Below are 27,825 nucleotides of genomic sequence, written 5' to 3' on the forward strand. Positions count from 1 at the left end.
TTTAGTGCCTCAAAGGCATCAAGCCCTGCAGCCTCTGGGACTAGGCATCCCTTGTTCCATCAGCTACATTCACCATTCTCCCATCACCACCAAACCCACCCTCCAAAAGTAGTCCATACTTATTTGTTTAGCCTTCAGGGGACACTAATCATATCCATCCTTCCTCCCTTGAGTTAATGAGATCATAATATCTTGTGCTCCAGTCCTATATTGTTTATCACTGTGTGTGTGTGTGTGTGTGTGTGTGTGTGTGTGTGTCTATTTGATAAATATCTGTCTTCCCCTTTAGACTAGAAGCTCCATGCAAGCAGAACTGTTTGGTTCATCATTGCATTCTGAGCACACAGTAGGCACTTAATACACATCCATTTAAAAAAGTAAATAGGTTTATCTTTGTCTATTTCCTCCTCCAAATAGTTTAAATTGCATTTTGCCTTGAGTGGTCTCTGCTCAGTAAGCTTTCTCACGTCCTTTCTGGTATCAGGTGCAGAAAAGTACATAAATAAAAACAAATGCAATCCACAAATGGGCAGAAGACCTAAATAGACATTTCTCCAAAGAAGACATACAGATGGCCAACAAACACAGGAAAAGATGCTCAACATCACTCATCATCAGAGAAATGCAAGTCACAGCCACAATGAGGTATCACCTCACACCGATCAGAATGGCCATCATCACAAAATCTGGAAACCACAAATGTTGGAGAGGGTGTGGAGAAAAGGGAACTCTCCTGCACTGTTGGTGGGAATGTAAGTTGGTACAGCCACTATGGAAAACAATTTGGAGGTTCCTTAAAAAACTACAAATAGAACTACCATATGATCCAGTAATCCCACTCCTGGGCATATACCCAAAGAAAACCATAATCCCAAAAGAAACTTGTACCATAATGTTTATTGCAGCACTATTTACAATAGCCAGGACATGGAAGCAACTGAAATGCCCATCAACAAATGAATGGATACAGAAGATGTGGCATATATATACAATGGAATATTACTCAGCTATAAAAAGAGATGAGATGGAGCTATATGTAATGAGGTGGATAGAACTACAATCTGTCATACAGAGTGAAGTAAGTCAGAAAGAGAAGGACAAATATTGTATGCTAACTCACATATACGGAATCTAAAAATGGTACTGATGAACTCAGTGACAAGAACAAGGATGCAGATACAGAGAATGGACTGGAGAACTCGAGGTATGGGAGGGGGCGGGGGGTGAAGGGGAAACTGAGACGAAGCGAGAGAGTAGCACAGACATATATATACTACCAACTGTAAAATAGTCAGTGGGAAGTTGTATAACAAAGGGAGTCCAACTTGAGGATGGAAGATGCCTTAGAGGACTGGGGCGGGGAGGGTGGGGGGGACTCAAGGGGGGGGGAGTCAAGGAAGGGAGGGAATACGGGGATATGTGTATAAAAACAGATGATTGAACCTGGTGTACCCCCAAAAAATAATTAAAAAAAAAAACAAACAAATGCAGGATGAATTGTTATTCTTTCTCCCTCTACAGAAAACATAAAAAATAAAATAAGAATCATTCACAATCCTACCCCCTTAGAAACATACACAGCAGCTCCTAAGGAAGGGGTGGGGAGCAGGGGTAGCGGCACTGCTACGGAAACTCTTCCTCCTCTGCTTCCCCTACAATTGACCAATGAGATGAAAATGCCCTAGACCAAATCACCTAGCCTGCAGCCAAAGGGTAAGAATCTTCCTGAGCTAATAAAACACTTGACAGAGCTTTTCAAAGTCAGTTGACTTCTACTGGGACCTCTTAAAACCATTGCCAGGTAGAAGCAGGAAGGCTGGAATGTCCACTCTACACATTTGCAAAGAGGTCCAACAAATGTGCCAAAGACTTACTTCTCTCTGTTAAGGCAGGTTTTACTTGACTCCTTATAGTAAATGATCCATGCCAGTCAAAACTGTGCAACATGGTCTCTCTCTCGCTCATATATGTCATACACCCACTGATGCCAAGTACAATCTAAAATGACAATATAATTGTTTTCAGAGTCTATTTTTATGTAAGTCTAATATCTTTTCTCACTGCTGATTTCTCAAAGAACATATTGATCCATCAGCTTGTGGAGGGAACAAAACATTTGTTTTGATATTTTGTAAAATTTCTAAAAGATATTATAGAGTAACAACAATTGGCTCATTTCTCATTTCTTTTCCCCTGAAATATAATACGTAAGTGGAGAGAGAACTCCGAAGAAGGTACAGCTGGCAAACTGGTTGGGCATGTCCACCGTAAGTGACCTAACATGTTGCAGTGTGAGTCAAGCCTTCATTACAGATAGCCATCAACAACTTGCCTATGAGTGAATAATGGTCCAGGCTGCCTGCCTCCCCTGGAAAAAAGAGGCCATGACAGCCAGAGAAGCCAGGAGAACCCTCCAAATCTTCAAAGTTGTGCCCCCTGCCATGTGTCTATAATACCCCAGATGAAGAGTATAGCCTTGGATAATTCTAAAGGGGTTTGTCATCACAATTACACCAAATGGGAGTGCTGCCCGTGATCTCCCATGTAAAAAAGTAAGTATTCAGAAAGATACTTGGTAATTTCCACGGGGTACTAGAAACAGAGACCATCCAAACCCTGAGGGAAATTCACAGAGGTGCTGGCCGAACGTACAGAAATTATAAGGTAATTATTCACATTCCAACATCTTACAGACAACAGAGTCCCATATGATCTAGCTATTTACTTAGAGTGACAGTTAGGGGATGGGTAGAGGATGAAGGGTAACAGAATAAACCTAAAAGAAACTGATAGAAGCCCTAGCTGCCTCCAACGCCATCAACAATTAAGGTAGAACTCTGAGGAAATTATAATGCAAATCAAAGGAAATATGACTGTATTTTGAAATGATTAGATTGGTCCACAGTTTTTCAGAAATAATCCACAATGTAATATGAGAAGCTCTTTAAAAGAGCACTTTTCCAGCCCAACGGTTTTGCTTCTCATCTATGATGATAAGATCTGGATACTGCCTATCGAAAATGAGATTTTTTATATGTCTACCCTATGACTTCATTCAGAAGCAAAGAGAGTGTAGTAGTTTTCTTGTTAAGAAGGCAAATTCTTCAAAGGCAGAGGTCAAGTTGTGCTCAATTTCACGTTCTTGGTGCCTGGCACCTAGTAGCTACTTAATAAATGTTTGAAGACAGAAAGGAGGGAGAGAGGAAGTCAAGGAAGTAAGAAGAAAGGACTATTTTGATGTTATGAGCTGTTGGGCTTGCAGTGGTAACCCTTGTATTTTACACTTCTGAACATGTCCACATCTTTTGCCTGCTTGTCCAAAGCCCTCAATTCAACTTTTTTGAAGATTTCTCAGGAACTCAGCTTCTTCCATCCATCAATGAATCTTTAAAAAGTCCATGATTACTGTAGTAGGTCAATAATTCTTCCGCAACTTGATACGAACTAATTCAAGTTTCAACTCTTCAACCTAACAGTCCAGACCCTCAATATGGTTCTTCTCTTCCCCCACCCCCACCTCTACCCCATCTCTCTTTATTTCAACAATGATTTGAGTGCCCCAACCTGAGTTAGGTCCTGGGGATTTGATGGCCAATACAAACCCCTCAACCCCGCAGAGTCCCCGGCCCCCTCACCCTTTCATCTCTTCTTATCCCCGAAATGGCCCACCCCTGCTCAGTCAAGGCATCTTGCTTACATAAAGCAGATATGGTTTGGGTAAATATTGTTATTCCTTTTGTGTATAATGCTTTCCTTTTTTATTCTTTCTTAAATTCTTCACCTTCTTCAAAGTTTGTGAGTCTTTTTCAAATTTTTAAATTTTTTTATTGAGGTATAGTTCATTTATAATGTTGTTTTAGTTTCAAGTGGGTCAGAAAAGTGATTCAGTTATACATATATATATTCTTTTTCAGATTCTTTTGCATTATAGGTTATTACAAGATATTGAGTATAATTCCTTGTGCTGTGCAGTAGGTCCTTGTTGTTTACCTATTTTATATACAGTAGTATGTATCTGTTAATCCCAAACTCATGATTTATCCACCCCACCCCTCGCCCCCTGCCGGCTATCCCCTTCTTTCTCTGATCAGTCAAATCTGACTTCAGCCAATCTTTCCTGTAGGCTCCTTTAGCAGCTCTCTGGAAGCTGTACATAACGATTTCATCTCCTCAATTAGACCAAATCCTTTGCAGGGGAGCTTGGATCCTTGCCTTCCCACCCCTCACAAAGAGGACAATGTAACATACTGAGATGGTCACTTCCTCTCATTAGCCTGCGCTTGGCAGGCTATCTTATGATTCAAAACTTCATCACAATGAGTTCTGAACTGGAGACCACCAAAAGGGAGAGAGCTCCCTAAAGTGGTTTGGAAGCATCCCACTTCTCTAAACCAAAGCTATTTCAGATCTTGAGACTTTCTTTTGAAAAAAAATCCACTAAAATGTAAGTGAGGGCAGGAGTTTTTTATCTGTTTTCTTCAATGCTCTATCGCCAGCATCTAGAACAATGCTGGACACATATACCACTTCAATAAAAATCTGTTTAATGAAAGATTACTCTAAATAAGTGTTTATTAAGTAAATAAATATATACGTTCTTGTAAATCTAAGTGTATTTACATATGCTTTAAAATGTGTACAAAAGCATATGATACATAGAAGATGACATGGACAACTGTTAACGTTCATTAGCTTTAAAAGGCTAACTTAGAGGAAAGAAGATCTGGGGACGAGGCTATATTTTTTTTCTTCTGTACAAGGAGAAAGAAATGATTGATTTTGAGGACTTTAACTAAAAATTCAAAGTTCTCTGAGGGCCAGGACTACACAACTCAATATATTTCTGATAGCCAAGAATTTTACAATTCAACGGAAAACATCAATAAGGAAACAAAATCAAGGGCATATGAAGTTTCATGGAAAATCTAATTTCATCGTGTGAACTTTAGGAAGTAATATTTTTATGTGTTTCTAGAAAGCAGTCCTTATCTTTTCTTTTTCATTAGTTACAAGTGAATTCAATTCTTTCACTTCCTTTAAAACATACTTGTAGCTAAATGCAAAAGGACATCTACACGTTTGTAAAAATTCCGAGCAGTTCACTACCGCCTTCTGCCCTACAGACTGTAAAAACACAGCAGGACAACAGATGCAACAAACAACAGGAATATTCCCTTCTCCTGGCTCATCATATAATGTTCTGAGACCCATGAGCAGACCACCAGCTCTCTGCAAAGGCAGAGGTCCAGCTGCCGGCCACCAGGGCAGGCCCTGATGCTTTAGCTCATACCATTAGCTTTTGACAAAAAAAGTGTAAAGAGCTGAGCCCTTGGCTAGAAGATACTTTGGTATTACATTAAGACAGCAAGGTTTTTGGTTTGGTGTGACATTTTAAGTATTTTTTTCAGTCTTCTTTCATGGCATTCCCAAAGCTCCATCTGTAAATACATTTTTCAACAATACAAATATTCATTATGATTCTTATGGATAATTTATTGTGAAATTGAGACAAGGAACTTAAGGGCATTATATTTCATTTTTACTTGCAGTATTCTGCGCCCAGGACTGTGAGAGAAACTTTAAGGCTAGAACTAAATATCACTAAAGATCTCTGGAATTATGTTTAAGATGTATAAAGAATATGATAAGATCGTGGTAAAATGAGGCCACTGGTATCTTGAAGAATAAATAAATCACTTTGTGCTTGGGCCTCCCTGCCTTTTCTTATCCCACATCCCAAACTGTAAGAAAGTTCCAGATGTCTAGGCGTGAGTTGGGATTTGGAAAAGTCACAAGAACAGGATGGACTTTGTGCATAGAGGGAGGGAAAATCCATTTCCTCCAAGCCCCCTCCCACTGCTTCCTGATACCAGAAATCCCAACCAAGTTGCTTTATGAAGACTTAGTTGCTCATTAAATTAGAAATGTTCCCGAGAGTGGTGAGATTTGGCAGTAATGGTGGGTTCAGCTTGTGTGTGCTCTCAATCTTTTCCTGGTGAAAGGAAGCATGAGAGTAGGTGCACCTCATGGAAGAGCATCAGGGTTAGAAAGTGGTCAATGCCACCGAGAGAGAGCAGAAGCAATGCGCTTTCAGTAATGTGTACAAATAAGACAAAACAGAAAGCAGGTAGCTTTCATGGCCAAAGAGGAGTGGTCAGTCTTACAAATAACTCAGGTAGCAGACAGCACAAGCGGAAGAGAGGGTCCCTGAACCTGGATTCCTAAGATGAACAGCAAACCGTCAGTATATCAGCACGGAAGTGATCCCCTAAGCCGGGTCTCCCAAGATGCTGCCTCTCTTGGGCGAAGGCTGCTTCTTGTGTTATATATAAGGGAAGTTAGACAAGTAATAGATCCCTAAAGCCTCAATAATTTAGGAACTGTGACAGTCCATTGGTGAGCATAAACTTTCAGTGAGCACTGGGGGATCCAGAAGATGGGAGAGCTTACTGAACAGGGCTGCCTACAAAAGTCTCAGAGCCTGGTGCAAAATGTTTAAAATTGTTCAAAATTTTAACAAATTTCAAGATGGCTATGGTAGAGCATTCAACCAAGATGGTCTCATGCCCATGAAGGCTCAGGGCTCATGCCTACAAAGCTGACCCTGCAGTGAATGATAGCTCCCCCTCCAGACAGGTGATAAATTATAGTTTACTGGGTTGAAGCACGAGGAGAACTCAAACTGGAACTGAAACTATGACGTTATGCAGTGAAAAAGAAAGAGAGGGGACATTCCAGTTAGACTATTGAAAATAATGGAATTCTCCTGATGATGTTTTTGTTATGTAAAAGACTCATTCTGGGGCCAGGCATTTTGCCTGTAAACTTGCATCATCTTAGCATCGTTAATTTTCACCACTGCCCACCAGTAAGTAATACTGAGGAGACTGAAGTTCAGAGGAGTTAATATTTCCAAGGTTTAAATGTCTTGTTTGTAATTACTACATTACACTCCTTCTTCACATTCAACAAGTGTCTAGAAAAGTAACCACCACAGATTGCCAAGGGGGAGGGGGTTGGGGGAGGGATGGAGTGGGAGGTTGGGGTTAGCAGATGTAAGCTTTTAAATATAAAACAGATAAACAACAAGGTCTTACTGTATAGCACAGGGAACTATATTCAATATCCTATGATAAACCATAATGTAAAAGAATATTTTAAAAAAGAATGTGTGTGTATATATATATAAATCAGTTTGCTGTACAGCAGAAATTAACACAACATTGTAAATCAACTATACTTCAATAAAAATATTAAAATTGAAAAAATTATAAAGTGTATCAAATCTGAAAAAGAAAAGTACCACCACCTAAATAATAGCAAAACATTTCAGATCCTCAATTCCTGTAATACTCATGAAGGCATCCATTTGCTAAAACAATAGAAACTTTCCACTCATGTTCCTCTGTCTCCACATTAGTTATAGCATCTCTTTACACGACCATAGGCTGTGGACACCTCTCTTCAGAGTTTTATAATGATTCCCGCAGGAAATCTTTAGTTAAGTTGGGCAAGCCCGAGAAACTTAGAATTAAATAGAGGAGATCAATTAAATGGGGGAGACGCATACATGTAACTCACCCAGGAGTGTTATACATAGGGTTACAAACAGACGCATGGAGTTTATGAGAGCTCAGAAGAGGGAAGATTAATTGCAATTAGGAAATCTGCAAAGAACTCGCAAAAGAGGTGATAATTGAGCTGGACACGAAATGACATAAGGGGTTTTTAATGTTTATGCTAGGTTTATTAGTGTTTATTCTATGAAAACTGGAAATTTTGAAAAATTAAAAGTTTTCTTATAACTATTAAAAAAAAATCTACAAGCCCACCATGACAAGAGTAGTCACTGCTAACAGTTCCGATATATTTTTATGATATTTTGCATGTGTGCACACTGAATAAAGTTGAGATTGTACAGTGAATATAGTTTGAACCTTGCTTTTTCACTTAACATATTTGGGTCATTCACATCACATTTTTTAATATTTTCAAAGTACTACAATTTTTGGAAGTGCCAAATTTATTTGACACGTTCCTTGTTCCTAGTTGTTTAAGTTATTTTGAGTTTCAGTACTATTATTAACAATGTTGCAAGGAATCATTTTTACAACTAATCTGCACCTTTATTATTCACTTCTGGGATTCTCTGAGGGAGAATCACTGGGTCAAAGACTAAATGCTTGTATTTAAAATTGCATATTTTATAAGTGTATGAAAATTGCTTTCTTAAAAGTTTGTTTCAGAGTATACTAAACTTATTTATCCCAGCCTTATTAGACTTCAGTTCTTCAACATGTCAATCCTTTCTACCCCAGGACTTTCACACATGCTGTTCTATTCACACTGCTATAACATTCACATATCCTAGAATGTGTCTCAGAGGTATCTGTAACTGTTCTTTGATTTGACCTTTAATTCTTGGGACAGTACCTTGCTGTCACAGCGTTTATATGATTATAATGCATTTTAGTATCTAGTAGGGCAAGTTCTACTCCACTCTCCCCATGATTTACTTTACAAAACTTTCTTTGTATTTTTTAAATTTTAATGTTTTTAATATTTAGGTTGTCAAGCCAGCTGAATAATCTCATACAGATTTTGGTTGCAGTTATATGAAAGCTGTTAATTAGGAAAAACAGAAAATCATTTTATTTTACAGTATTTCCATCCAAGAATACATCTGCACTTCCATTTATTCAAATCTGCTTTTATATTGCTCAATAAAATTTTGTGGTTTTCTTCATATAGGTGTCACACATTCCTTGATAATTCATAGTTCTAGCTGCCACTATATCTTATAACGTGTTTATTGCTGTTACATAGAACTGTCATTGATTCTTGTGTATTTATCTTGCAGCCATCTACTCTTGATGAACTTGCTTATTAATTCAAAACACTGTTTAGGTGTTGCCCTGGAGTTCCTAGATGTATCTAATCATGCTGTCATCATATAACCATAACTTTATCTCCTCTTTCTATAGTTATTCTTTTATTTTCATGGTTTATTGTATTTGCCTGAACTTTCAGACAACGCTAAATAACAATGGTGACAGTAAGAATTCATCTCTTGGCTCCGAATTAAATGGAAATCCCTCCACTGTCTCAACATGAAGTATGATGTTGGCTCTTGGCTTCAGATACCCTTTATCGGGTTAAGGAAATATCCTCCTATTCTTGGTGTTCCAAGGGATTTTTGTCAGGAATAGATATTTTACTGAATACCTTTTCAGCATCTGCGAGATCAACACTCTTAAAATTAGTGACTTACTGATTTGATGCATTATGTTAATGCATTTGCTGATATTAAACTATCATTACAATCCTGGAATGAGTATAGATGAATATTTTTTTAATGTGCTGTTGAACTTAGTTTCTTGGTCTTTTACTTATGTTTTCCCACCTTTATTTATATATGTGATTGCTCTATTGCCCTCTGTGTATGAGTTATTGGAATTTGACACTTGGGTTCATAAAAAGCAAACTCCACAAGGGCTGGTGGGTTTTATTCCTCTGCCTATGACAGTGCCTTGTACATAGTAGGTACTTGATAAATATTTGTTGAGCTAATAGAATACATTTGGTAGTTTTTAAAGTTCTTGAGCCATGTTCGTAATTGCTCTCTCATAAAATTGCCTATTTAATCCATTTTTTCAAATTTCTTGGGGTATAATTATTCATGTATTTATCAAAGGCTTGTGTATCTTAGCTTCCTCAAGATCTGCTGCCTGGATTTCATTTTCCTTTCTACTTGCTTTTAAGTTCTCCAATTTACTGAATTCTCTTGTCTTCATTTTTATATCAGTCTATACATTTTCTTTCATTGTTCTTGACATAATTTAGGATTATTGCCTATTTCATTTTTAATTCATTCTTTTAATATGAAAGGTTATAAAATTATGAACTGGCCTTTGACTACGATGTTGCCCATATCCCATAGGTTGGTAGTTTAGGGCAATTGTACATCAGAATCATCTGTGAAGCTATTTTTAAAGGCAGTGCTCACCTGGGACCTACTGAATCAGAATCTCTGGAACAGGGTCCAGGCATCTGTGTTTGGGAGAGCTCCATGGGTGATTTTCATACACAGCCAGAATTGAGATACATGGTTCTATTGTGCCTGGCACTCATACACAGGGTTTGGGGTTGGGTAGAGGAGTAGGGTTGGTGACTCTCAACCTGTGCTTAAAAGCAGATGGCTTTAAGCACTGTGTGAAAGCATTTGGACTGTGTGCTATAGATACAAGGGGTCATCAGAAGCTTTTTTTTGTATTTTTTTTAGAACTTTTATTGAGATACAGTTAACATACTGCATATATTTAGAGTGTACAATTTGGTATCCCAATCTCCCTATTCATTCCCCCATCAGAAGTTGATAGCAGGGCTATAGCTTAGATTCCATCCGTTCTTTAGAATAATAGCACTGGAATTCCAACGTGAAAGATTAAATGAAGAAGGAGAAAGAGGAATTGTCATTGGCATCATCTCTCATCGCCTTCAGCATCCTCATAATCTGTGGGCCTCATAGCAGTGCTTCTCAAACTGGGGTCCTGGACCAGCAGCATTAGCACCTCCTGGGAAAGTGTTAAAATGCAAAATCTTGGGCCCCACTCCAGACCTGCTAAATCAGGGACCCTGGGGCTGAGCCTCAGCAATTTGTGTTTTAGAAAACCTTCCAGATGATTCACAGGCATGCTAAAGAACCACTGCCTTATAGCTATTCATTATTTAGCAATAAAGAAAGTGGTATTTTATAAGTCCACAGTAACATAAGAAAACATTCATTCATTTCAAAGAGAGTATCTCCTGCGTTCTAGCCTCTCAGGGCTACCATGTAGAGCTTATACAGGTTGTACATTGTAGTCTATGTTAACAGTGCCCCCTGGAGTTGTGCAGTGTGCAGCATAATCTACGAAACCACAGGCTGTTGCTCTGCCCTGGCTGTGCATTAGGTTGATATAACCAAGAAGAAGACAGACAATGGTATTGTACTCATGGAGTCTACATTCTATTGGGAAAGACACAGCAAACTGGTAAACAATTAAATGCATAAGATAATTATAGACGTGAGAGTACTTTGAAGAAACTAAACAGACTACGTAATGGAGAAAAAGATTTTATCTTCAAATCCTTGAGTACATTCACCAATGCACCCACAATCGTTATGAGACACAGTAAAGAAAGAGATTCTTACTTTCAAACGAATCCTATTTCATGGCTATTCATTGCAGAGACAAGTTACTGACACAGCCCTGCTTCCTCTTCTACAATACTTCAGAAACCACAGCAACTGATGTGGCTACTCGTGACTCAAACCACACACACAGGGACTTCTTAGGTGGCACAGTGGTTAAGAATCCACCTGCCAGTGTAGGGATCACAGGTTCAATCCCTGGTCCAGGAAGATCCCACATGCCACGGAGCAACTAAGCCCGTGTGCCACAACTATTGAGCCTGCACTCTAGAGCCCATGAGCCACAACTATAGAGCCTGTGTGCTGCAACTACTGAAGCCCGCGTGCCTAGAGCCCATGCTCCACAGCAAGAGAAGCCACTGCACTGAGAAGCCCGTGCACCACAACAAAGAGTAGCCCCCACTCAATGCAACTAGAGAAAGCCTGTATGCAGCAACGAAGACCCAACACAGACAATAAACAAACAAACAACAACAAAAAAAAAACCCACACACAGGCTACATGCAAAAGCTGACTTTCTCCGACCGAGATAGTCTCTTATCAGTCATACGTGTGCTTGTGGCAGATGGAGCCCAGAAACAGCTGACTCCTGTGCTCAGAGGCACCAAGAGGAATGATATGGCCCGGCTCTCCTGGCCACAGTAGTTTGCAATATGATTTGATTGCATGGAAAGGATGGAAAACCCTCGTAGAATTTGTATGTGAAAGGAAGATTCCATCAGGACTTCTGTCAAAGAGGTAATGTCACACACCACTGAGAAGATATTCCTTGAGCGAAACATCAACTTTAAATGAGCTACATCTATCTCCCCCTTCCATGTCACCAATGAAAAAAATCGAGGTCCTAAAAGTGATTCCATTGTGATGTATAGTGGCTGGAGAAAACAAAAATCATGGTTTAAGCAGATGGCGCAAAATCATTCTCTTTCTCTTGGTCCCTCCCCATAAACACAGAGTCGAAAGGCTTCAGGCTACTTTTACCCTGGACTCCATTTTTGTCAGATCAATGACAAGTCACGTTAACAGCAGTGTTTAATTCTATCAATATGTGACCAATTGTGTTAGATTGTTTGGCCATTGATTTCACTTAGTGCTACAGTTGAGTCTGAAAGGAACTGCTTTTCCTAGCAATGCCTTACACGGTGACAAATGCTGAGTGCTGACTCTCTGTCTGGCTCGTACACACCGATTCTGCTTTCAGAATAGTCAGCTCACATCTCAAAGCCCAGCCTGCATGATACAAATATTTCTGAAATCACAGGGTTATCCCTTTCCCCCTTGATGAGCCTTGAAAGAGCACGTGGTCCAAAACGAACAAGTGAAGCGATAAGAAATCAAGAGGTATCAGAATTAGGCAACTGAAAAAAATTCAGTACCCCAGTTGGTCACAAAGTACAGGCTTATGAACAACACTGAATTCAGATGGTTAGACTTGGGTGCTATTCTATGACTTTAGTCCTACAAAGAGTTTTCCAAAATGGCCAGACCAATTATTTTCAATCTGGAAATATGGTTATTATTTACTACTCCCACTCATTCTCTGTCACATACTAATCCATGCTCGTAGATAGATATACTAGTACCTCTTTACTTCTGAAATGACTGCCACTTAGGTGAGGGTGAGGAATACCATTTTTTAGCCAGCAAAAGGATCCTCTCCATTGTTTAGATGAAAGATCAGAAGATAAAGCAAAATGAAGTTGATAATTCCCTAAATCCTAACCCACAATCTCCTGAATTAGTCAATTTTTCAAAAATGGTCTTACAGCACTTCAAATATCCACCTCCAGGATATGGATGACCAGACTGACCCTTTAAGAAAGAGGAGATCCCACTCATTCTAGGTGACCTTAGATTTAGGGTCTTTGCTCCTCCGATCCAACTAAGTCACAGTCAAGGGCTCTTTTTAAAAGCTGGCGTCCCTGGTCGGTTTAGGTGGTCAGAAGGCACACTCCCTCCCCTGGATGCTAGGAGACCCCGGCGGGCGGGAGGATGCCACCGCCGGTTCCCAGCCCTTGTGCGCCGTTACAGCACTCAGCTTATCAATTTACTTGCAAATGGCTCCCTGAAGTATTAACCCAGGTTAATTATTCGTCAAATATGATTATGCAATGGTAATGTAAAAAATCGGAAATGTGGGATGGAATTTTTCACTCCAGCGGTTTGGCAATTGTGGCAGCTGGTGGAGGAGCTGGAGTAATTACCAGGCCATTCCAGCTGGTGGATCAGCACTCTGGTTCAGGAGGGGAAGGGGAAGAAAAAAGCAATAAAGAACTAGAGGAGCGGGAATATGAGCCGTGCCAATCGACGTGGGGAGAATTTCACAGCTGCCGGTGGTGATAAATGAGAAACGGTGGCCCTACTTCTAATCAATACATGTAAATGCTACTCATTACAGCCTTTATACACACTTCTCAATTAGCCTTTCCTCCCACTGGTAACAGGGAATGTCACGCTTTCTGGACTGTGAAAGTGGTTCAGTACAAGCTTCACCTGCATCCGAGCAGCAGTGACAGCGCTGGCGGTTCGCTGGGCAGCAGGTGGGAGGGTTGACTGCCCGGATGCCTCCCAAATGCCCAGAAAGGAAATCCCAAGTGTGTGCTTTTAATTAAACAGCACCTTTTAAGATACCACTTGTTCATTTGGGGTGACTGACAATCCCACCCAAATCCGACTTAGCACCTTACGATTTCAGATGCATTTGAGGATGTGGTCCAGAACAGATTGTTTTTTAAACAAGTCATTATCTTCCTATTTGAAACATATATATATATATATATATATATATATATATATATATATATATATATATCTTCTGTTGTTCTTCTGAGTAATAAATGTCATTGTGATGAGGTGCCCTTTCTATATACATTTGGCAAACTGTTTTCTAAAAGACAATCTGGGAAGGATTCCCTCATTTGTTACATGTAGTTTCTTTTTACTTTTGTGGAGGGAGAAAAGGAAACACTTTCAATAGGAACATTTCAAGCCCTAGCATGCTCAGCCCAGCATGTTGGTTGTACCTACATAACTTCTCTCAAGTGAATTTTTTACAGCTCTGATGCAGTTTCATATGTTGTCAACGAAGTCAAATAGGATGGCCTCCGTGGGTCTAAACTGGGCATCCTATTTTTAAACAGTAAAATTCTTAAGAAAAATGTAAGTCTCCTATTCCAGAGGTGCAGTGTTTCTCTGCCTTCCAGGAGTGGGAAGTTACTTGAACTCAATGACCTTTATTCATTTTGTTTTGTCTGATACAAGATATCATTTTTCCAGTTAATAAAGCAGATCCTACAGAAAGGAAAAGACATTAAAGGGCACACCTTTCTTTAGTTTTTTAAAATTATATGTATTTAGTCTATGCTGTGAAAAACATGTAAATAATGATAATAATGATAAAGTTTGAATTGTTATCTGATGGAAAAAAAATTCCTCAAATTATGTTAAAAATAATGAGTAAGGAGCCAGAAGTTTGGCTATCTCACTGTTTATCAACTATCTATAGCCATCTGGACACATGAAAAACATTTTGTTAGTAGTTTGAGAATTATATTATAACTGACAAACAGCCATTAGGGTTAAATGCCAAAGAATATCCCTTACCTCAAAACCAAATTATATTGTAAGTCCATTGTCAGTTAAACTGAAGTCAAGGGTGTGGGGAATCAGTTGTAGCTCTAAAGGTTTTCCTAAAGAATATTTTATATTTAAGTCATTCTGCTCAAATTTCAAATAACTGATATTTATAGAGCATCTATTGTACGCTAAGAGCCCTTCTGGACAATAAGAATGCAACGCTGAACAAGATACACACAATTTCTGCTCTCATGGAGCCTGGGATTCTAACTGACTTCTTTGGTGTTACTGAATCTTGAGATTCCCAAGGAGAAAGCTATTCTCCCAAGAAAGCACAGATATAATGACCAGGCACAACTTAAAAACAATTTTTCTGACCACACTAAGAAATAACCAATTACCAAGATAAAGAGTCTCCCATTTGAATCCTTCGCCAGCCTTTTATTCAGTCTGAACTCCTGAGGGGCATTCATGTCTTTTCAGATATGTTTATTTTCACCATGATATTCCAAAAGCAATATCCACTCTTACCCTGATCCTGGATTTCATCCTAACCGCATTTAGAGAGTCTTTTACTAAACAAGGATGCTGGCAAGAGATTTGTTCTTAGAATTCAATATACTCCCACAGAATTTCAGTTAAATTCCTTTTCAGAGGTAAATGTACTTTTTTTCACTCTGCAGAAAACTTAAATCAGAGAGCAGGAATAACTTGTGATTCTAATAGGAGATAAGAAATGACTTATATCCTGCTGCCGGGCTGCCTGAGAACACATGGTGATCATAGATTCAAGCAACTGGATGCCTTTGGTTTTCTTTCTTATTTCCTGGTGATACACACTTTGAATACGACTAAAATACCACCAGTACCATCCTGTGCACATTCATCATGGTTGATAATCAGAATTTTGTGTAGACTGACAGGAGACTGGAATTTTACATTTACACACCAAAAAGTCCAAACAGACAGTCCTTGTGCAGGAATATATCCCATTAAAAATCAACAAATTAAGATACACATCTACTGTGACCCATTTATATGCAGTAATCCACACATCCCATTTTTTGTTTATGTTCTACTTAGCTGCCTGATCTCTGCCCTAACACGCAATTTATGTCCATAATTTAGCTTCTCTATGTTTGGGAGGCATATCCCATCACTAGTTCCCTGATTAATAATAGCATCGTTTGAGTAGGATTCAGAAATGTCATTTTGCTCCACATTGAATTTAATCTTGGAGTGATGATATGCTTAAAAATGGATCAACACAAAGAAATACAACACAAAGAAACGCAAATATAAATGCATATACACATAAATAACACTAAGCTGGTTAAATAGAAAGCCTAAACTGTCTCTTCTCCATGGAGAATCCAGAGAGATCTTGTCATACCTTGGCTCAAAACTTTAAATTAAAGCCAGAGTCCTTACAGTGGCCTACAGGACCACATGAAATTGATCCTCCTGCCTCAGGGCCTTTGCAGCTGCTCCCGGAAACAGTCTTTCCCCAGAGAACCACAGGACTCAATGTCTCCTTTCGCTTAGGTCTCTGCTCAGATGTCCCCTTACCAGACACCCTTGTAGCCCCCTCCAATCCAGCATGGCACCCCATCACTCTCTGGTTCTCTCCCCTGTTTTATTTTGTTCACCTGATGGATTACTTTTTCATTTGTCTCTCTCTCGTTCTCTCTCTCTCTTCCTGTACCCCTCACTGGAATGTCAGCAACATGATAGAAGAGACCTTGTTTGTCTTCTTCCCTTTTACATACCATCCCCATCCCTACAAGATAGTGTCTTGCATTCCTTACTTGCCTAGTACATGAAAGGCCCTGGATACTGGGTGAATGAACAAATAAACGATTGAATGTTGCTTCCCTAAACCAAGATGCTATCAAGATCCCTGCTATGGTCTGAATGTTTGTTTTCCTCCAAAAGTCATATGTTGACATCCTAATGCCCAATATGATGGTATTAAGAGGTAGGGCATTTCGGAGGTGCTTAGGTCACAGGGGGTGGAGTCCTCATTAATGAGATTAATGTTCTAATAAAAAAAGACCCCACAAAGATCTCTCACCCCTTCCACCATACTTAAGAGTTTGTGCAGCCCAGAAGAGGGTTTGAACTAGAACCCAATCAGGCTGGCACCCTGATCTTAGATTTTCAAGAACTGTGAGAAATAATATTTCTGGGTAGGCTTTTTAATTTAAAAAAAAAATTTACACAATTTTTAAATGTTACACTCCATTTACAGTTACTACAAAATATTGGCTCTATTCCCCATGTTGTACATGTTGTATAATTCTTGAGACTATCTTACACCCAACAGTTTGTACTTCCCATTCTCCCACCCCCACATTCCCCCTCACACACTGGTAACCACTAGTTTGAGCTCTATATCTGTGAGTCTGCTTCTTCTTTTTTTTCAAACAATAGACATTTATTTTTTCATAGTTCTGGAGGCTGAAAGTCCAAGATCAGAGTATTAGCATTGTCAGGTCTGGTAAGAACTCCCTTCGTGACTTGCAGCCTGCTTATTTTTTGTTATATTCACTATCTTGTTGTGAAGTGGTGCAGCCACTGTGGAAAACAGTATGGAGATTTCTCAAAAAAAACTAAATATAGAATTACCATATGGCCCAGCAATTCCATCCCTGGGTAATTATCTGAAGAAAATGAAAATGCTAATTCAAAAAGATACACACATCCCAATCTTCATAGCAGCACTGTTTACAATAGCTAAGACATGGAAGCAACCTAAATGTCCAATGACAAATGAATGGATAAAGAAGATGTGGTACATACATACAATGGAATACTACTCAGTCATAAAAAAGAATGAAATTTTGCCACTTGTAGCAACATGGATGCCCTTGGACAACAGTATGCTAAGTGAAATAACTCAGACAGAGAAAGACAAACACTGCATGATATCACTTATGTGTGGAATCTGTAGTTTTTTTAAGCCGCTCAGTTTGTGATATTTTGTTATAGCAGCCAGAACAGACTAAGATAATCCCTCTTCTTTAGTTCTCAAATGGCCATAACTGCTCATGAGTCACTATGTCTGTCTAAAGCTCTGCTATCTGTTACAGCAGCCACAAGCTACATGTGGATATTGAGCACTTAAAATCTGCCAAGTCTGACTGCAATGTGCTGTTAAGTGTAAATGACATATTGGATTTCAAAGACTAAAAGAAGAATATAAAATATCCCAATAATTGTAATTTAATCCCATAAATAATTTTAATGTGCATGTTGAAATGGTAGTATTTTATATATATTAGATTAAATAAAACATTACTAAAATTCATTTCACCTGTTTTTTTTTACTTAAATGTGCTTACTAGAAAATTTAAAATTACATATGTGGTTCACATTTCATTCCTACTGGACTAGGAAAGCATATCTGAAACACATTTCACTTGCTTTTTAGTCTTTCATCTCTTTCCTTAGCCCACTGATCGAACTTCACCCTACCTACACGCAACACCAATAAGCACCTCGCAGATAAGTACACCTTGATATAGGCTATAAATATCTATGTGTACATATCTCTGTGTAAGTTTAAGAAAAACTATATACACAAAGGGTTTCAGCTTTCTCATAAGTAGCGTTAGAGAGGGTTAGCTTTACAGTGAAGGGAACTAGATCATTAAAATACTGAGAATTTGGACCCTGAATTGTTGGCTGAGGTCTGCTTAGGAAAACCTCAGGCCAGATTTTATAACTTTTATTTCTAAAGAAAAACTGAACTTGACAGAAAACCGTGAACCATGCCACAGTTCATGCAGCCATTCCTAGAAGAAAAAGAAGCTCAGGATACATCCTTAACTGGCACGGACTGACCCAATATCGGCCTTAACGTTTGGGTGCTCATGGCCACGTGTGACAGGCAAGAGTAGACACCAGAGAGAGCCAAGGAGTTTTGCATCCGCTTCCAGATCCACATCTTAAGTTTGCCGTCACCATCTCACAGCTGGACTTTTCCTCAGACGTTTTCTTGCCCTCTAAGCGGTGGATTTGAGCCAAACAGAAGTTTTTCCGTTTGGGAGTCCTGAGGAATCCACGCCTCACCTCCACGTTCCTTTTCTTTGGCTGTGACGTGGTCTGCACACACGTCCATGTGACTTTATACCACATACCTTAGCCGAGGCCAAATTCAGTTTACACGGCGACGGAGGTTAGTTTCAACGTGCAGATAAAGATGTGTGTCCCGGCTGTCGGGTGTAAGAGCTGATAATAAGCTGGACTGAAATGGAAGCTGTCACTTTGCATTGCATCAGAGTGACCTGAACAATGTAAAGAAATTAAAAGCTCCCGGTGGCAATGGATCCCATTTCAGTCATTAGCTGCGTGGGAGGGACAGGCACCATTCAGGAGACTGGAACCAGTGGGAATCTTGGGTCCTCAGGGAATCTGCCACTCATGCTGCTTTCTGCCCCACTTCTTTTTAATGCACACCCAGTACAAATGAATTGCTATTCTTTGTTTTTATTATTATCTAGGTCCAACTACTGTGGATGGAGGAGAAAAAAGCAAGACAAGAGAAGCAAGAAAGACCCAATACATTAATCTAGAAATCAAGATAGCAAAAAGAAAATTTAACAAATGTGAATGCAAAAGTATATTTGTGTGCTCATGTGAGAGATATTATAATGTAATGAATATAAAAGTGTGACTTCTTTATATTTTCTCCCTCTCTCTCTATCTCTGTGTCTCTCTCCCCCTTCTCTTTCTTTCTCTTTTTTTGAAGCTGGCCTGCTGAAAATGAATAAGACAAGAAAACCCAGCACTGACTCATTTCAGACTCAGAAATATGAAAAAAATGTAATATATTTTTTAACAGAAAGTCTCAGAATATATGCTTCAATCTTGGAGTTTCAAAAAAGGCAGCGAATCAGGCAGAAGGACAGAAGGTTACAGATTAGTACTGGTCATTGCTCAAAGAGTACGGGTTATAAATAATAAAGGAGGAAAGGGTGAAGGACACTAAAATATAACTGGGGACCCACAATGGAATAATCAAAGCAGAGAATCTAATTTCAGCTTTAAAAATACCATCTAACATTGCATTCCAACTGTCTAGGAATCTCTCTGCTAACACATTGCCACAGATACAGAAATGCCTACCTCATACGGACATGCTTCCTAAGTTTCAAGGTAGGGACATGATTTCAAGTCTAAAGACATGGTATTTTTTTCATTTGTGAGGTGAATAACAGTATTTTCTATGGAAGTGAAAGTGCAATTAAAAAGAAAGGAAAAAACAAAGAGAATTGTGATAAGTATTTTCATATAAGGGCCCAGGATCTCTAAATATTATATAAATTATATTATATAATATTATATGAGTTATATAATGCATAGACATATTAATAGACATTTAGCATTAGGGGTTTCACACACACTTGGATTATTTTGGTAAATCTATCAGTGTTTCCATAGGCAATCTCAACTTTGCTTTCTTCTATGCATATATACACATACAAAGAAAATATAAAGAAGGGTCAAAAAGAAAAATAAAGCCCGACCAGAAACCTAAGGATGTGTCAGTACCTCCATCAGTTGCCTCAACCAAAATGTAGGTAAATTCATTTTGATGATATATCTGGCTGAAGATATACCTGGCTTTACAGAGAGAGACAGGAAAGCTTATTAGATGAACCCTGGCCACCACTGAGTTATTCTTTGAGTCACATGATTTGTATGTGCTGAATGTTTGCAGTGGTTTTGCTACAAGACTCAGTTGTCATCAATGGGTTTCTGGTTATTGTGGTTGTTAGTGCTATTTATTTTTAATCTGCTTCTGTGAAACAAGCCCTTAGTACTGTGTAGGAGAACATTTGAGAATTACACTCTCCAGTATGTCTCAGAAGCTAGCATTGTTGTCACTAGAATGATGACAGTAAGAGTCTTCACACTGTCTGGGAAGTTATTCTTATTTATTCCAAGACTATTTCCTAAAAAGTATAGCTGTTGATCACCAAACACGACATCTGCGTGGTGCATTTTCATTTCTGAAAATGTGCAAAGATAAATAGAATTTCCATATTGGTGAAAACTTGCTAGCAAACTGAATTTCGCAGCAAACTGGCTAAGAATTGAAGTGTTCTTTTCCACTGCCCTTATTTCCCAAAGTGTTCAGATAAAACGTTCCACAAATGTTAACTCATTAATCTGCACCACATCTGCACAAGCATAAGTCAGAAAAAGCCTACTCTATAGATGAGGAAATGAAGGCAGAGCAAGGTCATATAGGGCTCAAGACCATTTTTGGTTTTCTAGTCAGTGGTATAGTCACATGGGTGTGCATAGATGCAATGTAATCTATATCACAGATTATGTGTACACATACTTATTATTTTTTAAGCTCTTTATTGCAATATAATTGCTTTACACTCTTGTACCAGCTTTTGAGGTACGCCAAAGTGAATCAGCTGTATTTACATATATATCCCCATATCCTCTCCCTCCCGCGACTCCCTCCCACCCTCCCTGTCCTGGCCCTCTAAGGCATCACCCCTTTGTTATACAGCAACATCCCACTAGCTATCTATTTTACATTTGGTAGTGTATATATGTCTATTCTACTCTCTCACTTCGTCCCAGCTTCCCCTTCGCCCCAAATACTTATTCTTAATTTACAGATCCTAAAACAAGTCCCTTGATTTTTCTCTTCTTGACATGTGAAGTTGTTGAAATGTCTGTACATATACTGTAAATTTTTAAAAAGAATAAAAAATAGAATAAAGATCAAGAAACGCTAAAATTCCCTCTCCAAGAAACTGAGCAGTCATAGCTAGGAGGCAGTACAATCAAAATAGATGCCTTAAAAATACCCAAGACATTTTCAAAATGACCAAGAGATAATAGAAATGTCATTGTACTTCAAATCCTGGTCAAGCCAAAAAGGACAATAAAGGAAAATCCACAAAAGTTTTGAAAATGCCCCCAAATTCACAAGCAATTGATTTTCTAATATTTGAGAAAATTGTGCTGAAGCATAAGGAACTACATATTAGGACGGGATGTTTTAATTCAGGTCCAAAGCAAAGAAAACTTGAAGGTGTTTGCTTTTTTAACTCCACAAGTATCTAATCAAACAAGTGTCCTATTTCCTACCAACTTTCTGAACACTTGATTCCTTGGTTATTAACTTATGTCTGTGTTTGAGATTTTCCTATTTCTGTGATGAAGGTTATGGTCCCCAGGGGCTGGGGAATATGTACCCTGTCACAGGAAAGCAGGATGACAAAGAAAGAGCAAGGGCACATTACATATAGCAAGACCAAACCAAACGATGGTGTCTACTGTCTGGCTGATCCATTTGTATAATTTCAGCACTTATTGAGGACCTACTATGTTTGTCTGTCATCATGACAGTTGATGTATGCACACCAGCTCTCATCTGCACAATAACTGTATTTACATATGAGGAAACTTAGAGAAATTAAGCACATAACTTGCCCAGATCACATAGTTCGTAACTGGTGGCACATTGAGGCATCTGTATCTATGACCTTTCCAGTTTAGGCTTCTCGCTGAACCCCAGTCAGCAAGCAAGTTGAGATAGAAGTGGTCAGTTTAAAATGAAGAAAAAAGAAAACAGAGCATCAGGGAAAGGTAATATCCCTGCTTCCTTAGACTCCCTCCCCTTTCTCAGTTATCCATACATTTCAAGCTCCCTTGTTAAAGCTACTTTGCCTGCTTATTCTGTAGGGGACCTTGTGCTAAATACTTTACAAACTTTATTTCACACAATGGACTATGAACATGCCCATGTGACTGCTGGGGAAACTGAGTCTCTTTAGAGGTTAGCTTGCACCAGGACCCACTGTAGGCTGTGGAGCTAGCTTTTGAGTGGAGATCTGCCCGCTCCAGAGTGTGTGCTTTTTCCACGAGGTCATGCTGCTCCTTGTGCTGTGCCCAAATTCCAAAACTTGCAAATCCTATGAATTGTATAAATTAGCCACGTTCTAAACAACAAGGGAAGTTCATCACTTAAAGGTAGGTTGCAGTACAACTTTCAGGAAGTGTAGAATCTTTCTGCAAAATACATATACTATACACATTTCATAGAACAGCTATTTGCCAAAAGGCTCAAATGATAGGCTTAAGATTCCATTACAAGTTAGGTAGGAAAATGGGAATGGAATCAGATCACTTACCCTTGGGATACCATCAGTGATCACCACAATTACCTAAACCTGATTGTTAAATATTTATCTATATGGCATCATAAAAGCTAAGTTAATGCACATTAAACTTTTCCTCCTGGGTGGACTGCAAACTTTTGACCAAAGATACACTGGCCAAATGCATACATTAAATAAGAAAACAGCAAACATAGTATCAATATAAGGTAATGAATGAGGAAAAATAATGAGAGGCACATGTTTTGACAGAGAAATATTGACCAGTTGGGAAAGTCATTTATAAATTGCCAGCCTTAACTAGGCCACTTAGCAAAGAATTCTAATGAGAGACAAGTCTGCATGAGAGAAAACTTTTGACGATGAAAGCCAGTCTCTACTGAGGGTTTTCCCTTTGCTATGAACTGGGAAAAGTATAACAGGGATCATCACATTTAGTCCTAGAAAGAATCATATGAGGAAGATATTCTCACTTAACAAATGAGGAAATTGAGGTTCACAAAAGATAAGTAACTTGCCCAAGTTATCTATTTATCTATTGCTATCTATCATCTATCTATCTATCATCTATCTATCTATCTATCTATCTATCTATCATTTATCTATCTAATCTATGTATCTATCTATCATCACAGAAACAAAACTTTTACAGAACAGTAACTGTCCTTACTTACATTCTTTGCACAGTGACATTTTTTCACTATGGATCATGGTCAAAAAACATTTTTAAGGGATTGAAAAATTAGCTAAGTAGAAGAACCTTGCAAGTTGGCTAGAAGCTCTGTTGCGCAAAATTTCTCTAGTTGATGGATTCCCCACTGCTCTTGGCACTCCTGTATCAGATTCTAACAGGGATGAGGTTTTTGAAAAGTACAGTGAAAGGGATAGGGTTTCTATTAAGGAAGCAATATGGAACTGTGTGGTATTTTCAAATTATGGGTCACAAATACTCTACTCCATTCCATAACGTTCTGCAATATCCTATTTTATTCCATTTTTTAAAATAGATGCTGCCATTAATCCACTTGTATTGATTTCATGAGGCTGGATGGAAATCATTATCTTAAAAATGAAATAGAAAGAATGGGATAGAAATATTTTTAATATAAAGGTCACCTTGTTGATTTGAGTCAATAAATTGGACAATTTGGGTTTCCCTTCATCTTCTTCTATCATGGAATAGCTACAAAAAAAGAAGCATATTTTATTGCTCAACAGATTAACATAATAGTCAGAAATATGTTATGTATAATATTGTGTTGCTTTTTCTTAAAAGTATGAGTTTTCATGAAAGATAGAGGTCTATCGCATTGGTTAGAGTCTTATTCCTGCGTTATAAGTAGTTATTTTATAATTATAAGTATACATGGGCATTATAAAATCAGATATATGAAGTTTCATATATAGTACTGAATTTGTTTGATACATATTATCATATCCATGGAATTAATGGGCTTCTGGTCAGTAAGTGGTGTGATGCTTGTTAAGCTCTTGTGGAGAAGTGCTGGTTTATAATTTCTCCTTACAATGCAGCACCTTAACTTTTATTTCAGGCTTTTTCAAACAGCATCAAATAAGGGCCTTGTGCTCCCCTACTCTAAGATCTTCAATTCATCACAGACTCCCTCCTCCTCGGTTTTAACACATTGCCTTGTATTTGAACCATTTATGACATTTATTTTTACCAACATAGAGAAATTATAGCATAAGGAACCAAAGCCACCATTAATTTATTTTAGGTCTTAAATAAGAGTACTTTCTCTATAGATCAATTTTCAGGTTTTTAAACTCATTTTTAATTTTTACTAAAGTAATACACCAGCAAATTTTTTTAACTCAAGAAATACACAGCTTATAGGAAAAACTGCTTATCCTGCTCCCTCCTTTACTCCTTAGTTCCCTTCCACACCCATATTTCTAAATAATATGCTCACCATTCTATTTCTTGATTTTCCTGTATTAGCCATTATTTATAGCTTTCTCATTTGGAACATGAGAACTTAGTTCTCTATCCCATTTTCTCTCTCCTCCCCCCCACCATCCTTCTTTTTGCCCCCTTCCCAAAATAATGGCATCACTGCCTTTGAATAATAAATCAGTCTTTAATGTTTACATTATTATTATTATTATTATGTATTTGTTCACAATTGAGATAATGTGCAATTATTAGGTTTAATTATTTCTTAAAACTTTTTTTGGTAATTAATAATTGCCTTGGTCATTTAGCTCGTTTTCCTAGGCCCCCAGCTTGGGGCACCTTCCTTCCCCATAGCGGGGCACCTGGCTTCCGACTTCACCTTCTCGCCCCCGCCGGGCGGTGGAGGCGATGGGCCGGGAGGGCCAGAGCCGGGCTGGGTTGATCCTCGGACCTAGATGAGCTTCCAAGGGCCTCCCGGTGGGTCAGGGATCGGGCCGGGGTTGGGCCCGGTGCCGAGGTGTGGGGGCTTCCCCCGTGCCCCCCGCCCTATGACTTCTGCGCAGGGATGGCCTACTGTGCACCTCAGGTTGGAGTGGGGCTGGTGCCCCAGGCGGCCTGGAGACCCCTCAGCCCGAGGGCGAGGCGGGAGCCGGGGTGGAGAGCAACTCCGAGGGGGCCTCCCCGGAGCCCTGCGCCGTCCCCGCTGGTGCCGGGAAGCTGGACAAGGAGAAGCTGGAGCCGAACCCCGAGGAGTCCCAGGACATCAAAGCTCTTCAGAAAGACCTCGCACAATTTGCCAAGCTCCTAAAGCAGAAGAGGATCACCCTGGGATACACCCGATGTGGGGCTCACCCTGGGGGTTCTCTTCCGGAAGGTGTTCAGCCAAACAGCCATCTGCCGTTTTGAGGCTTTGCAGCCCAGTTTGAAGAACATGTGTAAGCTACTGCCCCTGCTGCAGAAGTGGGTGCAGGAAGCTGACAACCAAGAGAATCTGCAGGAGATATGCAAGGCAGCGACCTTCGTGCAGGCCCGGAAGAGAAAGCCGAAGAGAAAGCGAACGAGTACTGAGAACCGAGTGAGAGGCAACTTGGAGAGCGTGTTCCTGCAGTGCCCGAAGCCCACCCTGCAGCAGATCAGCCACATCGCTCAGCAGCTCGGGCTTGAGGAGGATGTGGTCCGAGTGTGGTTCTGCAACCATCGCCAGAAGGGCAAACGATCAAGCAGTCACTATTCTCAACGAGAGGACTTTGAGGCTGCTGGGTCTCCTTTCTCAGGGGGACCAGTATCCTTTCCTCTAACACCAGGGCCCCATTTTTGTACCCCAGGCTATGGGGGTCCTCACTTCACTACGCTGTACTCCTCGGTCCCATTTCCTGAGGGTGAGGCCTTTCCCTCGGTTTCTGTCACCACTCTGGGCTCTCCCATGCATTCAAACTGAGGTGCCTGCCCTTCCCAGGAATGGGGGTGCAGAGGAAGGGGGAGAGTTAGGGAGAGAATCCTGGGGTTTGTACCAGGGCTTTGGAATTAAGTTCTTCATTCACTAAGAAAGGAATTGGGAACACATAGGGGGGGCAGGGAGTTTGGGGGAACTGGTTGGAGGGAAGGTGAAGTTCAGTGATGCTCTCTCTTGATTTTAATCCTCACATCACTCATCATTTTGTTCTTGAATAAAGAAGCCTGGGACCTAAAAATAATAATAATACTAATATGTCATTTAATGTACAGCTCTCTGTCTCAAAGAACTTGGGTAAACTATGTCTTGACTTCTAATGGGTGGAACTATTCCCAGAGCTGCTTTCCAAGATGCTCTTCTCAGGTTATAATCCTCAATTTTGGCTTGAATAAAAATTTCCAATTCTTTCTTAGATCAGCTGATTAATTTTTTGTAGACACGGGTTAGTGAACACCTGGAGATTCAGGAAGAGTGATACACTCAGAGACGGCATGGAAGCTCTGCACCCCTTCCCACATACCTTGTCCTATGCATCTATTCCATCTGGTTGTTCCTGAGTTACACCCTTTTGTAATAAACCAGTAATCTAGTGAGTAAAAAAAAAAAAAAAAAAAAAAAAAATTGCCTTAACTATGTATTTAGTAATTCTCTATCTGCAGATCATTGTTTCTGCTCCCAAACTCTGTAAAATGCCCTCAACATTGTTCAACACATCAGGCATCTAATAGGCATTTAAACTAGAGACAGCCCTTGTCGCCTCAGCATTCTCCCGTTCCAAACAGAACTGCATGTTCTGCAGGCCTTGTTTGCCATCCTCCTGGGAATTCTCTCCTCCTTTCTCCTGGATTGCAGCCCCTTATGGCTCTCAGTTCTTCTTTCTTGGTTTACCCTTTCATTTTCATGGAGCACATCCTCCAGTAGCTTCTCAAGAAACAGTGTAAGGGAGATGCATTTTTTGAAAGTTGAACACAAGAGAATGAAAACTATCACTTACTTTGCTGAATTCTAAGCATTGCTCTTCTGTCTTCTAATTTCTCAAGTTATATTGAGAAAACTAATACCATCTCAGTTTTTTGAAGTGTGCCCTTTGGCTGTTGCTGAAAATGTTTAGAATGTTCTCAAATTTCATAATGATGTGATCTTTTGTTGTTCTTTACAGTAAACGTATGTAGTGGGCTTTTTGACCCTTTTATCTAGAAGTCCATGTCCTTCATTTATGGGAAACTGTTTTGTGCTATTTCTCTGATTATTTCCTCCCTTCCATTTTCTGCATTCTTCTTCTACCACTCCCATTAATTATATACTGAATTTCCTGGTTTTACCCTCTAATTTTCAACTTTTCTATCCTATGTTCGATCTCTGTATTTTTCTGAAAATGACTGATAGATTTCAATGATCTCTTCCAAATCTTCTACTGAATATTTTATTTCTGCTATTATATATATATTTTTTATTTCCAAGAGCTCTCTCTTGATCTCTGAATGTCCCTTCTCTGTAGCATCCTTCTCTTATTTCATAATTGTAGCATCTT

General features: G+C 39.3%; 1 protein-coding gene and 1 pseudogene across 2 annotated transcripts in view; one reads left to right on the forward strand and one right to left on the reverse strand.

Annotated features, from left to right (window-relative positions):
- POU6F2 (POU class 6 homeobox 2) overlaps positions 1–27,825 on the reverse strand; it is a 470,305-nt gene that overhangs the window by 302,090 nt on the left and 140,390 nt on the right. The window lies entirely within an intron of this gene.
- LOC130852416 (POU domain, class 5, transcription factor 1-like) lies at positions 25,198–26,279 on the forward strand (annotated as a pseudogene).

This window comes from Hippopotamus amphibius, chromosome 4, assembly GCF_030028045.1.
Source record: "Hippopotamus amphibius kiboko isolate mHipAmp2 chromosome 4, mHipAmp2.hap2, whole genome shotgun sequence".
Classification (NCBI taxonomy): Eukaryota; Metazoa; Chordata; class Mammalia; order Artiodactyla; family Hippopotamidae; genus Hippopotamus; species Hippopotamus amphibius.